We start from the raw sequence: 8,923 nt of genomic DNA on the forward strand, positions 1-8,923 counted from the left end.
ATTCAAGTCACTCATAAAAATTCTCTAACCTAAACATAGGCATTCGACTCCCACTAAACACAATAAAAATAATTGAAGCCTCAATAGAGAGAATTTCTAAACCTTCTATACTATTACTGAATCACAATTTAATTTGTGATGTCCCAAAAACAATTCTTGGTTTTGCACATCCCTAGCACAAGGTATTCAAAAATGCCAGATACCACCAAATCTGATTAAATAAACCAACCCATAACAAAACCTTAGGCAAGCTTCTATTAAAAGAAAGACAATATTACTATCTTTCAAAAATATAATCAATATCTCTTTACAAACCAGCTGACAAAGGCAGGTTCATTTTTTAAATGACTCTGCAAGTGGGCTAGTAAATAATGAATTATAATGCCGATTTTCTTTACTTCTTTCCAAGAATGTACAGTTTCTGTAAATGCCAAACTATGGAACCTCTTACTTACACACACACACGCACACCTATCAAACAAGCTTCTATTTCCCTTGATGACCACCACCTATCCCCTCACCCTTACCTGGTCAAATCAGATATACATTGAAGCCTAATAAATTTAAGTAAAGCAGTTATGAGCAACGCGAGAATTAAAAAATTTAAATTACTACATAAGCATTAGGACAAATTAACAACCCTCTATTTGTATTTTATTACTGTAAATCATCTAACATTGGTTTAGTTTTTTTATACACCTAGTATTTCAGTTTGCAGTATTCTCATTTTGGTATCCCCTATCATACCTGGGAGTGGATAGTTGCAATGAATGAAAGAACATGAACAGGCCTGGCACCTTTGTTTCTTCGTCTATTAAAATGGAAAATAACAATCATCTCTAACAGGATTATTGGGAGTATTAAATGAGGTAGGATTTGTAAATTGCCTAGTAAATGCATATAAAATAGATCCTCAATAAGTGTTAGTTCTCTTGCTTTTTTTGTTTTATTGGAAACAGAAGGAACTGAGCAGGTAATTGTCCAAGGCCACTAGCTAGTGCTAATACACAGGCTAAAACTCTGACTTGGAGTCTCATGTTCTTTCCAAACCACCACACAGCCTGAAAATAGCAGAACCCAACACCTCAAGCTCTTCATTGTTAGGCACTCATTACATGTAAAGGGGAAAAAAAACCCCCCAACAATTTGAACACCTATTAGATGCCACAAGCTATATACTAATCTCTTTTCCCATAACTACTCAATAAGGTAGGTACGCTTCTCCCATTTTACAGAGAGAAATTAACTTGTCCAAAGTCACAAGGCTAATAAGTGACAATGTAAGATTAATCCAGAACTGTTTACTCCAGTACTTTTCCTACTTTCCTGCCTCAAAAGCATGCAGGTATTTAGAGATCATTGTCTACCAAAATTAAATTTTAAATGGCCTGGAAATTTGTATAGATCTTTCCAATTTATTATACCTGTAGCGTCACCATCCTTTCTCCTTAAATTTGTTGTTAGGCTAAAACAATTTGTAGTAACTATGGTGACAAATTTACACTTATATGGCATGTTTAGTATTGTAATTTTTTTCATTTTTATTAGATGCAACTACTGAGATTTTTCATATAATGTCTCACATCTTGTTTAATATTTTCCAGCCTCCTGTGAGGTAGGGATTATTACCATGTTACAGATAAGAAAACAGAAGTATGAAGAGGGTAAGTAACTTGCTGAAGTTATACAACTAGATAGTGTAGGACTTTACCCTGGATCTAAGAGAAAAATGCATATATTCCTGCATTCATTGATTCATTTAATCACTTGCTTTTGTCAACTTATCCATCAGGGCTGGAAGAAATGTGTGTGTAGGATTCTTTTACCAAAATGTAATAAAAAATAAGGGCTAAAACTTGATAGAACAATAAAAACAGGAAAAAAATTAGAAAGGTTGTCTCAGATCTCTGCCTTCCCCCATGGTTGTCAGGTGATTTCTAATAAATGTTTATAGGACAGACATTTTAAACTATTTCAGAACACAGGGAAAATAAGTAGAGTTTTCAAATTCATTTTTAGAGGGTGGCTTAAATTTGACACAAACACCAGGCAAGAAAAGAAAACTAAAAAGGAAACATGAATATTATGTTTATCTTTTCTGACTATAGAAGCAAGAGTCTTAATATATAAGAAAAAACAAAGGAATAGGTATAGTATGATCCCATATGCAAAAAAAAACCATTGTGAATACACACTTATGTATGGTTGGATATATAAATGCATATTTGTACATATGTAGACATAAATGTAAGATACAGTTTGGAAATATAAACCCCAAACTGTTAATAATGGTTATCTGGGATAGGAGTGGTCCTGGAGTAAAAGAAAGGAGACAAGAAGTAAAGGGAGATTTTCAGTTTTTACTCTTTATACTCATGTATTGTTTGAATTTTTACAATTAACGTATCATGCTTGACATCAATACATCAAATAAATGAAAAGCAGGGCCTATATATTAATTTACTGTATCTCCTCTACTTGTTATAGTAAAAACTAATTCTTTTATTCATTCATTAGGCATTCATTTATTTAACAAACACTTGGGTTACAACTCCTATGTGTGGGCACTGAGCTTATAATATGCACTAATGTCACTGGCTACTTTTTCTAAACCCAAGATGGAGTAATACTTACTTCCTTCTGAAAGATACAGTGTTGAGTTTTAAGTTCTCACTTTTATCATTTATTATTTTTTACATCATATGCCAGAGATAACAAATTTTTTTTCTGGAATTTGAAATGCTTTTATCCTAAAAAAGACTACAGATAATTTTTTTTTTTCAATCAAAAAAATGTATTTGTATTTATTCATTTACAAAGATTATAGTCCCTGCTATGCGTCAGGCACTGCGCTGGACAATCGACACGCAAAAATAAATAAATAACATATGAACTCTACCTGCCCTCTGAAGAGCTAAGAATTTTGCATACCAACTTTGTCAACAATTAGCCAAGCAAATCTGCAAACACAATTTAACTTCTGTATGCCTCATGAAATGGAAAGAATGCAGGAAGGAGAGTCAGAAGATCTAAGTTTTACATTCAGACCCTGACTCTAACTCTGTAAGGTTAAAAAATGAGCAAATTATTTAACCTCTTGGCACCTTAGCTTCCTAGCAGTAAAATAGGAATAAATTTAGTTTGCAAAATTATTTCAAAGACTAAATAAAAAAATTCATGTAAAAACATAAACTTAGAAACTATTATAAATTAAACAGACATTTTTTCCAAAGGAGATATACAAATGGCCAATAAGAACATGAAAAGATGCTCAACATTATTAGCCATTCAGAAAACAGAAATGAACCACAATGAGATACCACTTCATACCCATTAGAATGGCTATCATCTAAAAGACAATAAGTTTTGGAGAAAATGGAACCCTCATACTGTGCTGGTGGAAATATAAAATGGTTCAGCAGCTATGGAAAACAGTTTGGTAGAACCTCAAGAGGTTAAATAGCTACCATGTGATCCAGCAATTCCACATTTAAGTATACACCCGAGAGTACTGAAAACATGTCCACACAAAAACTTCAAAAACTTGTGAAAGAGTGTCCATGGCAGCATTACTCATAATAGTCAAAAAGTGGAAATGTGGCATATCCATACAATGGAATATTATCCAGCCATAAAAAGGAATGAAGTATTAATACATGCATAACATGGAAGAATCCTGAAAATATCATGCTAAGTGAAAGACACAAAGGACCACATATTATATGATTCCATTTATGTGAAATGTACAGAAAAGGCAAATCCATAGAGGCAAAAAGCAGATTAGTGGCTGTCACATGCAGGGGCGGGGGAATGGGAATGACAGCTAGTAGGTTTGGGGGTTTCTTTTCAGGATAATGAAAATGTTCTTGAATTAGAGATAATGTTTTCCCTACCTTGTGAATTTGCTAAAACTGAGGAATCGTACACCTTAAAAGAGTGGGTTCTATAGTATATGAATTGTATCTCAACACAAGAACACTATAATAGAAATTTAAGTTTCTGTGACTTTTTATTAGTAAATATCCTATTTTTCTCAAGAAGTTGTTCCCGTTGCTTATAACGGCTTTGAACTCTTTGAAGTTAGATGCTACACAGATGAATGGTATTCTGAATGAAGTCAAACTACTAATTATGCCAGAGAAAGTTTCTACAGAATATATTAATTTGTATAATTTTACTTCTTCTTCTTCAAAAAAAGGTCCTTATTAATATCAAGTGTGTTTTTAGGGAGTAGAAAGAGCTTCAAGGAATCTTATAGAATACATGAAAAAATAGGTCAAAATGTAATATTTTCTACTTTTTAAATTAGTAGACATTCGGTTTTCACATATGCCTGTCAAACAACTAAAACCCAAGCAGATGAATTTTGCAATCTCTACTACTTTACATGTTCTGCATTCTGCTGTTCTGCTGTCAGACTCTTAGGTCCATCACCAGGTTCTAATCTCATCCATCAATGATTCCTTCCATTTATTATTCGTGAGGGTTAAAATGCTATTTAAACTCCTTAAATGCAATCAATTCATTCCCTAATGTGGGAGAATTTACAGAGTAAACCCAATTTTTAAGGTTATATTTAATCTAGATTATCTGAATATACAGCAAAATGATTTTCTGGAATTTGGGATACAAAAACAATCTATAGAGCTGTATAATGCTAAATCCTTAAGGAATGTTTTCACATATTTGGTCATGGGATAAAGATAGTCACCAACTTTTGTCCACACAAAGTATTATGTATAAAAGCTTCCTGGTTCTAGAACAAAGAAGTATTTTATTGCTCAAAGCAAAATGAAGATATTTTCCTTCTATTTAGTATTGTTATACTAAAATAGAAACCAGCTAGGTAAGAGCACGACCCAAAGTATGTAAACAAAGATAAACTGTTCTTTATTATGTATTCTTCCTTGTGGTGGAGAAAAAAAGTTTCTCACACTTAAGGAAAAAAGGTTTATCAAGCCAAAGAAAACCATATGGATTAATATTTTCCAATAAAGGGGTATTTTGAGTGGCAATTTTAATTTGAATGTTTGCCAACCTCTGCTAGGATGCATAGTGGGTATACTTGGCACAGACAAAATGTGAAGAAATGGGTGACCTGTCAAACTGCTGCTATCAAGTTACTCCCTTAACAGCACTTCCAACTTCTCCGGGGATGTCTGCGTTGAGAGAAAGATGTCAAAGCACCATGAGAAGCAGGGGAGCTGTCACAACAGCACCAAGTCCAAATCGTGTATCCAAGGGTGAAATCCCACCTGCACCCTCAAGAGCCGACCAATCTGCGGCTCTTTTCTAATATGAGTCTACCTAACATATAAAATATAAATATATAACCAGAGATCCTAGCCAACCCTCTCTCCATTCTCTTTGTGACTCCTCTAAAGGCTGGAGGGATGTTAACATGCTGCAGGCCCGCGGAAGCCAAGCCCCACTCTGCGAGGGAGTGTCCAGGAGCCTTCGCGCAGCCCAGGGGCCTCGGGCCAGCGGCCCCCACCCACTGCGCAGGACTGGTCACCGGCCACACACAAAGGAGCCAGCCGCGGGCGCTGGAAGCGGGCACTCGCCCGGGAGCCGGGAGCCACATCTGGTCCCCGCACGCCTCGGGAGGGCGAGACCCGCCGGAAAATAAGGATTAATGCCTAAACCTGTTGCACAATTCGGGACCCTTTCACCCAGAAATTAAAAAGGGCACTCAGAAGCGAAGACGCGAGCGGCACGGGCAGTGCGGGCCGCGGCCGCACCCGGCAGTCGGGGAGGAGGAGGGACCGCCCGCAGGGCTTCCCACCTCGGGCGCTTTGTCTGCGGCGGAGACAGCGGGGGCTGCGGCGGGGTCCGCGGGGCGGGGACGCCCCCCGACTCCCGCAAGCCGCGCGCCCCGCCCGGGGAAGAAAGCCGGGCCCGGCGCCCGCCTGCCCGCCCGCGCTCGCCGCCCAGCCGCGGGGCCTGCGCGCTCCTCCCGCTCGGGCCGCCCGGGCCGCCCGGTGGCCACACTCACCCCGCTGGCGCTGGCGCTGGCGACCCGCTGCTCCGGGGAGGTGGGGAGGACGCGGGGACGCCAGAGAGACGCGGGCAGAGGCGGAGGGCGAGGCGGGAGAAGGCTGGCTGGGGGCGGAGCGGGCCCGGGAGGCGGCGGCAGCGGCTCCAGTCACTCGCGGCAAATCGCGTCCCGGCCCCTGCGTGCGTCAAGAAGGGGGAGGTGGCGCGGGCGGCCCGGCGACCTCCGGGTACACGCGGCCAGACCCGCGTCCCCGCGACCCCGCACGCGCAGGGGTGGCGGCTGCGCAGAGACCCCGCCCGGCACGGGAAGGGGGCGGGGCAGGTGTCCCTCTGGGGCTAGGGGTCGGGGGCGCGGCGAGGAGGGGGCCTCCGATGCACCCCGGCGGACCATGCGGTCCGCACCACGCGCTGAGCTGCGAGCCGCCAAGCCGGCGGGCAGCGCGGAGTAGCGGTAGGAGCACTGGACCTAGAGTCAGGAAGCATAGGCTTAAGGAAGGGCCCATCTACTTTAAACCTTGGCATTTGTTTTCTGTTCTCGTCTTGAATTATTTAGGTTTGAGTATATGGTCTTCAATTTTTCAAAATTCTGTCACCCTCACTTTGTTGGGATTCCTTTGCCCAAAGTACCCACTGCGAGAAAATCCCTGAGATGGGACTCCCCAAGTCTGTGTTGTGGCTAAAGGATGAACACAGATCGAGGGGAATGGGTTATAGTGAGGAAGGGCTGGAGTTAGGTCATTTTATTTTCTTGGAGGATACTTCCGTTGGACAGTCCAAAATTTATCCACAAATGGCCCTCTGACAATGCCTACTTCCATATCCACCACTCTTAGTTATTTTTCTCCAAATGTACTGACTTTAGGTCTTCATTCTTCTAGTTTTATTGCCGAATCATTTTTATGTTATTTCCCAAATTTAGTCCAAAAGAGTCATCAGCTAATGCACATAAACAAGGCAGCGATGAGGTCCCAATTTGAGGCCTTCCTATTACTCACTCAGCTACTCACTTTAGTATCAGCTAATTCCATTGATAAAATCTTGCCATCCCAACAACTAAGCAAGCAACTAAAGTCCTCTCTTGACTTAAAATCCTACGGATGAATTCTTCCTCTTAATTCTGTGACTACTTCCACTACTTCAAACTTTTTTGCCACTCTTTAGGTCAAGCCTTTCTAATCTCACTATTGCTTCTAATATGACTACCAGAGAATGCTTCAAAAACACAGAACCTCCCTCTTTAAAATACCTCAGAGGTTCTCCACCTGGACAATCAGGATCAAATTAGTTACCATGATATACAAGGCCATTTATGATCTGATCCCTAGACCTCTTCAGCTCTGGGTCCAACTCCCACCACATGTTAGGCACAGATTAACAGGCTCTGTCTCTGTGCCTTTATGTATCTTTCCCCATCTGAAATCCACCCCTCATTTAACCAGGTGATCTCCTACTATCCTTCAAGATAATAAAGACAATGCATCATTTGCTCTTTGGAATCTTCCCTAGCATCTCCTCCTTTCACCACACCCATATCTTCACCTTACACACTTACGCTGAATTAACTGCTCTTTCCTTTCTATTTTCATAGAACCTTTTATCTATTCTCTATGATAATCCTTCCACTTTCCTTTTTCTCATTGCTTTGCTTGATGGTCTTTCCTTACTAGACCGTGAGTCCTTAAAAAGATAGAGATTCTTGTCTTCATTTTTGGCTCCCAGACAGAGCACACTGCTCAGCACTAAGAAGGTTATCTTTAAATATTTGTCGAAGTATTGATGCACTGCAAGAAATAGATTTGGAGCATCTATTCAGCAAGAGGGAAATACAGTACAATCCATGGGCCCTGCCTTCCCTAACCTTCCACAATATTCTGTTCTCCTTTACTAGGTGACATTCTCTGCTTGTCATTTTAAACCCTCTCCTACTACCACTCACATTCTTTGTTTGTTTTAATAAAGCAAGAGCATGCCAAATAGTTATAGTAATTCAGAAAACATCCCTGCCCTTCCTCTTTCCACACCCTCTAGTTCCACACTGTATTACCCAGTTATCAGATAAGGGTAACTGCTCCAACAAAAAAAACAGACTGTAAATCATAGTTTGGTTGCTCAATTTTCCAATAACTATGGAACGAACATGGTTCAATCATTTAAATTCACTAGGCTTCATTTTTGGTGTTCCTTTGGCTCTATGAGTAGCATATATTTTTAATATTTTGTTAATAAGGTAAGCATATCTTTATACATGTATAAATTGAGGGGACAACCAGATCCTGGCAAAATAGCTGTCCAGTATATGCTTGAACTATGAGTGATAGGGAACCACTCACTACCTCACAATGGTATTCATCATTGAACAGTCCTGCTAGTCTGTACATTGAACTAAAATGTATCTCCCTTTAAATTTGGTAGGTAACTATGGTATTGTTAGAAACACCACTGGATTTAAACTCCACAGTGGTGTGGTCTATAACTTCCTGGCTGTATGACCTTGGACTGTTTATAAAACAGCTCCAAGTATGACTTTGTCAGCTCTAAAATAGGAAAATAATAATAATAACATGACCTTAAATCATCATTATAAATATGAATAGAATGTGTATTAAAATGCCCAGCAAATCTCAATCTAGTACTAATTCTCCTTCCATAAGTAGGCTTTTAAACGTTTGAAGTCAGCAACCATAACATGTGCCTTCTCACACTGCACTTCACTCACATGTCCCATCTGTCGCCTCCAAGCATTCTCATCTAACCATACCCTAGTGCCTCTTCAAATGTGACATGTGGAACTGACTCCAATATTTCAGGTATAAAGAAAGGAGTAGAGAAGTACAATTTTGTGCATTCCTAGGATGATAATTTCAAAATTCAGTTTGATAGCACATTAATGTTTTTCTATCAGCCCACATTGTTCATAAACATCATG

At 40.0% G+C, this 8,923-nt stretch overlaps 1 protein-coding gene across 1 annotated transcript in view; it reads right to left on the reverse strand.

Annotated features, from left to right (window-relative positions):
• Positions 1–6,120, reverse strand: part of SESTD1 (SEC14 and spectrin domain containing 1) — a 98,899-nt gene extending 92,779 nt beyond the window's left edge. Inside the window, exon 1 of the mRNA XM_039855818.1 lies at positions 5,996–6,120. The gene's annotated coding sequence lies outside the window, so the exon portion shown is untranslated. The remainder of the gene's footprint in view (positions 1–5,995) is intronic.
• Positions 6,121–8,923: the final 2,803 nt, after the last annotated feature.

The sequence above is a fragment of the Pteropus medius genome, unplaced genomic scaffold (assembly GCF_902729225.1).
Source record: "Pteropus medius unplaced genomic scaffold, Ma_sr-lr_union100, whole genome shotgun sequence".
NCBI lineage: Eukaryota > Metazoa > Chordata > Mammalia > Chiroptera > Pteropodidae > Pteropus > Pteropus medius.